Genomic DNA, 7,500 nt, shown 5'->3' on the forward strand with positions numbered 1-7,500 from the left:
CTAACCTACGTTGTGCCTTAACCTAACCTACGTTGTGCCTTAACCTAACCTACGTTGTGCCTTAACCTAACCTACGTTGTGCCTTAACCTAACCTACGTTGTGCCTTAACCTAACCTACGTTGTGCCTTAACCTAACCTACGTTGTGCCTTAACCTAACCTATGTTGTGCCTTAACCTAACCTATGTTGTGCCTTAACCTAACCTATGTTGTGCCTTAACCTAACCTATGTTGTGCCTTAACCTAACCTATGTTGTGCCTTAACCTAACCTATGTTGTGCCTTAACCTAACCTATGTTGTGCCTTAACCTAACCTATGTTGTGCCTTAACCTAACCTACGTTGTGCCTTAACCTAACCTACGTTGTGCCTTAACCTAACCTACGTTGTGCCTTAACCTAACCTACGTTGTGCCTTAACCTAACCTACGTTGTGCCTTAACCTAACCTACGTTGTGCCTTAACCTAACCTACGTTGTGCCTTAACCTAACCTACGTTGTGCCTTAACCTAACCTACGTTGTGCCTTAACCTAACCTACGTTGTGCCTTAACCTAACCTACGTTGTGCCTTAACCTAACCTACGTTGTGCCTTAACCTAACCTACGTTGTGCCTTAACCTAACCTATGTTGTGCCTTAACCTAACCTATGTTGTGCCTTAACCTAACCTATGTTGTGCCTTAACCTAACCTATGTTGTGCCTTAACCTAACCTATGTTGTGCCTTAACCTAACCTATGTTGTGCCTTAACCTAACCTATGTTGTGCCTTAACCTAACCTATGTTGTGCCTTAACCTAACCTATGTTGTGCCTTAACCTAACCTATGTTGTGCCTTAACCTAACCTATGTTGTGCCTTAACCTAACCTATGTTGTGCCTTAACCTAACCTACGTTGTGCCTTAACCTAACCTACGTTGTGCCTTAACCTAACCCATATTGTACCTTAACCTAACCCATATTGTACCTTAACCTAACCCATATTGTACCTTAACCTAACCCATATTGTACCTTAACCTAACCCATATTGTACCTTAACGTAACCTAATTTGTGCCTTAACGTAACCTAATTTGTGCCTTAACGTAACCTAATTTGTGCCTTAACGTAACCTAATTTGTGCCTTAACGTAACCTAATTTGTGCCTTAACGTAACCTAATTTGTGCCTTAACGTAACCTAATTTGTGCCTTAACGTAACCTAATTTGTGCCTTAACGTAACCTAATTTGTGCCTTAACGTAACCTAATTTGTGCCTTAACGTAACCTAATTTGTGCCTTAACGTAACCTAATTTGTGCCTTAACGTAACCTAATTTGTGCCTTAACGTAACCTAATTTGTGCCTTAACGTAACCTAATTTGTGCCTTAACGTAACCTAATTTGTGCCTTAACGTAACCTAATTTGTGCCTTAACGTAACCTAATTTGTGCCTTAACGTAACCTAATTTGTGCCTTAACGTAACCCATGTTGTGCCTTAACGTAACCCATGTTGTGCCTTAACGTAACCCAATTTGTGCCTTAACGTAACCCATGTTGTGCCTTAACCTAACCTATATTGTGCCTCAACCTAACCTATATTGCGCCTTAACCTGACGCACGTTGTCGCTGAACCTGCTCTGTAATTGTTATGCAACTCGTTAAATTAGTGTAGTGTTGCCTAACCGCAACCCTCGCAATATAGTTCGCTATTCGCACTGCCCGGTCCCCTGTGTATCGCGTCATGTTAAACACCTTGCAGGTGTTGCTGACTTTCCACATGCTCCTGCTATACACTGTAATGTGGATAGCAGCAGGACGTACATGCCCCCCCCCCTTCCCCCCTGCCTTCGCAAGCTGGTCGTTGAGAAGTTTGCATGTTCAATGCCCTTCGCATGCCGACGTACTCAGCCTACGTTGTGGTACGGCCTGTCACCTGTCCGCCGATGTACGCAAAACCCACAAACTGTACTGCACATTGGTCCGTATGTACTGAATGATACATCGTGGCACATGTGTGACCGTACGACGACTGCGCCTAGCAACGGCAGACCATACAGTCCAAATATTGTGCACGCAGCTACGTGTCGTCTCCCTATAAGAGCTGGATTGCAGTGTGGTACGCCATTCAGACGTGTGGGAGGAACGGACGCCCTGGATGGCGATCAGCATGAGCAGTCTGTTGATGTAGTGGAGCGTGTATTCGGACGTAGTCGTCTCTTCTCACACACCGTGATAGCATGTTGCACCGCGTTCCACATCTGCGACATCCTGCAGAGGCCGGCTGACAGTCGTTCGCGCAATGGACACCGCATACGTACGGGGGCTACCTTCCACGTGTTCTCGAGGCGTGCACATGTTGTTGCGTCTATGTGGGCAGACGTAGTGTGTTGTGACACCTGACACAGGCATGCAATACTCGTTGCAAATGGCGATGGACGTCTACGTTTGCTGGTGACGTTACGCAAATGAACAACAGGTAACCCGTTGTGGTGCGGTTGTTCTCGCTAGAGGTGAATCAGTGTTGGCGACGATCGGTCGAGCTATTAACCGGTTGTTTCAGGGATACCCACCATGCCCACGAACGTGAAAGGGGACCCACCATGCCCACGAACGCGAAAGGGGATCTGGGTGTGAGGCGATACGCGGCGGTGGCTGGGTGGGACCGTCCCCGGCCGGTGAGGGGGGGCCGCCCGGCGTGCTGGCAGCGCGGTGCGTGGGCGCACGCGCTACAGCCGGCTGGTGGGGGCGGCCAGTGGCAGGCGCGCCGGCCGACGGACGCGGCAGGCGGCGCAGCTGCGCGCCGGCGCCCCCTGCTCGCGGCGCCTTGCGGCCAAAGTAGGTCCTCGCGGGCCCGGTGCGAAGCGCGGTGGCCATCTGCAGTGTGCTGGTCCGATTGAGGACTGTGTGCGCTGAGGATGCGCCGCCGCCCGGCGCTCGGCGCCGCGACGCCGTCTGCTGCTCGGTCGCCCCAGCGGTTCTCGCAGGTGGTTTGTATCGCAGCTGTGCGGACGTGTTGGCGCGTGCGCTGTGCTGGGAGAGTTCGCTTCGGCACCCAAGTGGGGCTTTTGTCCTTCTGTGGCGCTGGCGTTGGAGCTGCCGGTCACCGTAGGTGGCGCGTGTTGTCTCCCGCCGGCAATGCCACGACAGCACGCTCCCGGGCCTCTGTCGGCAGCGGCAAGCTCAGTTGGGAGCACGGGTGGTCGCACCTAAAGCGTCTACTCGCCTAACTCCGGGCGATTGCGCCTCTCTCGAACCCGACCAAGTACTTAGGACGGCGCTGCGCGCCGCCGGGACCTGAGAGGGTTTCGAGGTGTGTTGTGCAGGGGAGCTCAGCCTCCTCCTGTTTGCAGAATAATTGAGCGGACGCTTGCGTGTTCGCGCGGGCCCCCGGGACACACTCCCGGGCGGCCGGCTGCTCAGCTCTAGTTGACGCAGCTCCCTGGTTGATCCTGCCAGTAGTCATATGCTTGTCTCAAAGATTAAGCCATGCATGTCTCAGTACAAGCCGCATTAAGGTGAAACCGCGAATGGCTCATTAAATCAGTTATGGTTCCTTAGATCGTACCCACGTTACTTGGATAACTGTGGTAATTCTAGAGCTAATACATGCAAACAGAGTCCCGACCAGAGATGGAAGGGACGCTTTTATTAGATCAAAACCAATCGGTCGGCTCGTCCGGTCCGTTTGCCTTGGTGACTCTGAATAACTTTGGGCTGATCGCACGGTCCTCGTACCGGCGACGCATCTTTCAAATGTCTGCCTTATCAACTGTCGATGGTAGGTTCTGCGCCTACCATGGTTGTAACGGGTAACGGGGAATCAGGGTTCGATTCCGGAGAGGGAGCCTGAGAAACGGCTACCACATCCAAGGAAGGCAGCAGGCGCGCAAATTACCCACTCCCGGCACGGGGAGGTAGTGACGAAAAATAACGATACGGGACTCATCCGAGGCCCCGTAATCGGAATGAGTACACTTTAAATCCTTTAACGAGTATCTATTGGAGGGCAAGTCTGGTGCCAGCAGCCGCGGTAATTCCAGCTCCAATAGCGTATATTAAAGTTGTTGCGGTTAAAAAGCTCGTAGTTGGATTTGTGTCCCACGCTGTTGGTTCACCGCCCGTCGGTGTTTAACTGGCATGTATCGTGGGACGTCCTGCCGGTGGGGCGAGCCGAAGGCGTGCGACCGCCTCGTGCGTGCTCGTGCGTCCCGAGGCGGACCCCGTTGAAATCCTACCAGGGTGCTCTTTATTGAGTGTCTCGGTGGGCCGGCACGTTTACTTTGAACAAATTAGAGTGCTTAAAGCAGGCAAGCCCGCCTGAATACTGTGTGCATGGAATAATGGAATAGGACCTCGGTTCTATTTTGTTGGTTTTCGGAACCCGAGGTAATGATTAATAGGGACAGGCGGGGGCATTCGTATTGCGACGTTAGAGGTGAAATTCTTGGATCGTCGCAAGACGAACAGAAGCGAAAGCATTTGCCAAGTATGTTTTCATTAATCAAGAACGAAAGTTAGAGGTTCGAAGGCGATCAGATACCGCCCTAGTTCTAACCATAAACGATGCCAGCCAGCGATCCGCCGCAGTTCCTCCGATGACTCGGCGGGCAGCCTCCGGGAAACCAAAGCTTTTGGGTTCCGGGGGAAGTATGGTTGCAAAGCTGAAACTTAAAGGAATTGACGGAAGGGCACCACCAGGAGTGGAGCCTGCGGCTTAATTTGACTCAACACGGGAAACCTCACCAGGCCCGGACACCGGAAGGATTGACAGATTGATAGCTCTTTCTTGATTCGGTGGGTGGTGGTGCATGGCCGTTCTTAGTTGGTGGAGCGATTTGTCTGGTTAATTCCGATAACGAACGAGACTCTAGCCTGCTAACTAGTCGCGTGACATCCTTCGTGCTGTCAGCGATTACTTTTCTTCTTAGAGGGACAGGCGGCTTCTAGCCGCACGAGATTGAGCAATAACAGGTCTGTGATGCCCTTAGAAGTTCTGGGCCGCACGCGCGCTACACTGAAGGAATCAGCGTGTCTTCCTAGGCCGAAAGGTCGGGGTAACCCGCTGAACCTCCTTCGTGCTAGGGATTGGGGCTTGCAATTGTTCCCCATGAACGAGGAATTCCCAGTAAGCGCGAGTCATAAGCTCGCGTTGATTACGTCCCTGCCCTTTGTACACACCGCCCGTCGCTACTACCGATTGAATGATTTAGTGAGGTCTTCGGACTGGTACGCGGCATTGACTCTGTCGTTGCCGATGCTACCGGAAAGATGACCAAACTTGATCATTTAGAGGAAGTAAAAGTCGTAACAAGGTTTCCGTAGGTGAACCTGCGGAAGGATCATTACCGACTAGACTGCATGTCTTTCGATGTGCGTGTCGTGTCGCGCAACACGCAGCTACCTGTACGGCTCGCAGTAGCCGTGCGCCGCGTGCGGAACCACGCGTTCGTCTCAAAACTAACGGCAATGTTGTGTGGTACGAGCGCTGAAGCGCTGGAGCGGCTGGCCTGCGGCACCTGGCGCCTGGCGCCGGTTTTGAATGACTTTCGCCCGACTGCCTGTCCGCTCCGGTGTGGAGCCGTACGACGCCCATCGGCCGTGAGGCCGTTGGACACTGAACGCTGGAACAGGGCCGCCACACGCCTCAGTCCCGCCTATGCAACTGTCTCGAAAGAGATGGTGGAAACTATGAAAAGATCACCCAGGACGGTGGATCACTCGGCTCGTGGGTCGATGAAGAACGCAGCAAATTGCGCGTCGACATGTGAACTGCAGGACACATGAACATCGACGTTTCGAACGCACATTGCGGTCCATGGATTCCGTTCCCGGGCCACGTCTGGCTGAGGGTCGGCTACGTATACTGAAGCGCGCGGCGTTTGCCCCGCTTCGCAGACCTGGGAGTGTCGTGGCCGCCTGTGGGGCCGGCCGCGTCTCCTTAAACGTGCGATGCGCGCCCGTCGCCTGGCGGTTCGCATACCGGTACTTACTCGGTAGCGTGCACAGCCGGCTGGCGGTGTGGCGTGCGACACCTCGTACAACGACCTCAGAGCAGGCGAGACTACCCGCTGAATTTAAGCATATTACTAAGCGGAGGAAAAGAAACTAACAAGGATTCCCCCAGTAGCGGCGAGCGAACAGGGAAGAGTCCAGCACCGAACCCCGCAGGCTGCCGCCTGTCGTGGCATGTGGTGTTTGGGTGGGTCCACTACCCCGACGCCTCGCGCCGAGCCCAAGTCCAACTTGAATGAGGCCACGGCCCGTAGAGGGTGCCAGGCCCGTAGCGGCCGGTGCGAGCGTCGGCGGGACCTCTCCTTCGAGTCGGGTTGCTTGAGAGTGCAGCTCCAAGTGGGTGGTAAACTCCATCTGAGACTAAATATGACCACGAGACCGATAGCGAACAAGTACCGTGAGGGAAAGTTGAAAAGAACTTTGAAGAGAGAGTTCAAAAGTACGTGAAACCGTTCTGGGGTAAACGTGAGAAGTCCGAAAGGTCGAACGGGTGAGATTCACGCCCATCCGGCCACTGGCCTCCGCCCTCGGCAGATGGGGCCGGCCGCCCGCGCGGAGCAATTCGCGGCGGGGTCGTGTCCGGTTGCCTTTCCACTCGCCGCGGGGCGGGGCCGTTCCGGTGTGCGGTGGGCCGCACTTCTCCCCTAGTAGGACGTCGCGACCCGCTGGGTGCCGGCCTACGGCCCGGGTGCGCAGCCTGTCCTTCCGCGGGCCTCGGTTCGCGTCTGTTGGGCAGAGCCCCGGTGTCCTGGCTGGCTGCCCGGCGGTATATCTGGAGGAGTCGATTCGCCCCTTTGGGCGCTCGGGCTCCCGGCAAGCGCGCGCGGTTCTTCCCGGATGACGGACCTACCTGGCCCGGCCCCGGACCCGCGCCGCTGTTGGCTCGGGATGCTCTCGGGCGGAATAATCGCTCCCGTCAGCGGCGCTTCAGCTTTGGACAATTTCACGACCCGTCTTGAAACACGGACCAAGGAGTCTAACATGTGCGCGAGTCATTGGGCTGTACGAAACCTAAAGGCGTAATGAAAGTGAAGGTCTCGCCTTGCGCGGGCCGAGGGAGGATGGGGCTTCCCCGCCCTTCACGGGGCGGCGGCCTCCGCACTCCCGGGGCGTCTCGTCCTCATTGCGAGGTGAGGCGCACCTAGAGCGTACACGTTGGGACCCGAAAGATGGTGAACTATGCCTGGCCAGGACGAAGTCAGGGGAAACCCTGATGGAGGTCCGTAGCGATTCTGACGTGCAAATCGATCGTCGGAGCTGGGTATAGGGGCGAAAGACTAATCGAACCATCTAGTAGCTGGTTCCCTCCGAAGTTTCCCTCAGGATAGCTGGTGCTCGTACGAGTCTCATCCGGTAAAGCGAATGATTAGAGGCCTTGGGGCCGAAACGACCTCAACCTATTCTCAAACTTTAAATGGGTGAGATCTCCGGCTTGCTTGATATGCTGAAGCCGCGAGCAAACGACTCGGATCGGAGTGCCAAGTGGGCCACTTTTGGTAAGCAGAACTGGCGCT

At 54.5% G+C, this 7,500-nt stretch overlaps 3 non-coding genes across 3 annotated transcripts in view; all 3 read left to right on the top strand.

Moving 5' to 3' along the window:
- Nucleotides 1-3,410: 3,410 nt before the first annotated feature.
- On the top strand, nt 3,411-5,319 carry LOC126445123 (small subunit ribosomal RNA). Its single transcript, XR_007582939.1, has one exon. It is a non-coding gene; the product is annotated as a small subunit ribosomal RNA (ribosomal RNA).
- Nucleotides 5,320-5,672: 353 nt separating this feature from the next.
- LOC126445129 (5.8S ribosomal RNA) lies at nt 5,673-5,827 on the top strand. The gene has a single exon (XR_007582943.1). It is a non-coding gene; the product is annotated as a 5.8S ribosomal RNA (ribosomal RNA).
- A 188-nt stretch (nt 5,828-6,015) lies between these two features.
- LOC126445126 (large subunit ribosomal RNA) overlaps nt 6,016-7,500 on the top strand; it is a 4,222-nt gene continuing 2,737 nt past the window's right edge. Inside the window, exon 1 of the ribosomal RNA XR_007582941.1 lies at nt 6,016-7,500. This exon is cut by the window's right edge and continues 2,737 nt beyond it. This is a non-coding gene — a ribosomal RNA (large subunit ribosomal RNA).

The sequence above is a fragment of the Schistocerca serialis genome, unplaced genomic scaffold (genome assembly GCF_023864345.2).
Source record: "Schistocerca serialis cubense isolate TAMUIC-IGC-003099 unplaced genomic scaffold, iqSchSeri2.2 HiC_scaffold_327, whole genome shotgun sequence".
Lineage (NCBI taxonomy): Eukaryota > Metazoa > Arthropoda > Insecta > Orthoptera > Acrididae > Schistocerca > Schistocerca serialis.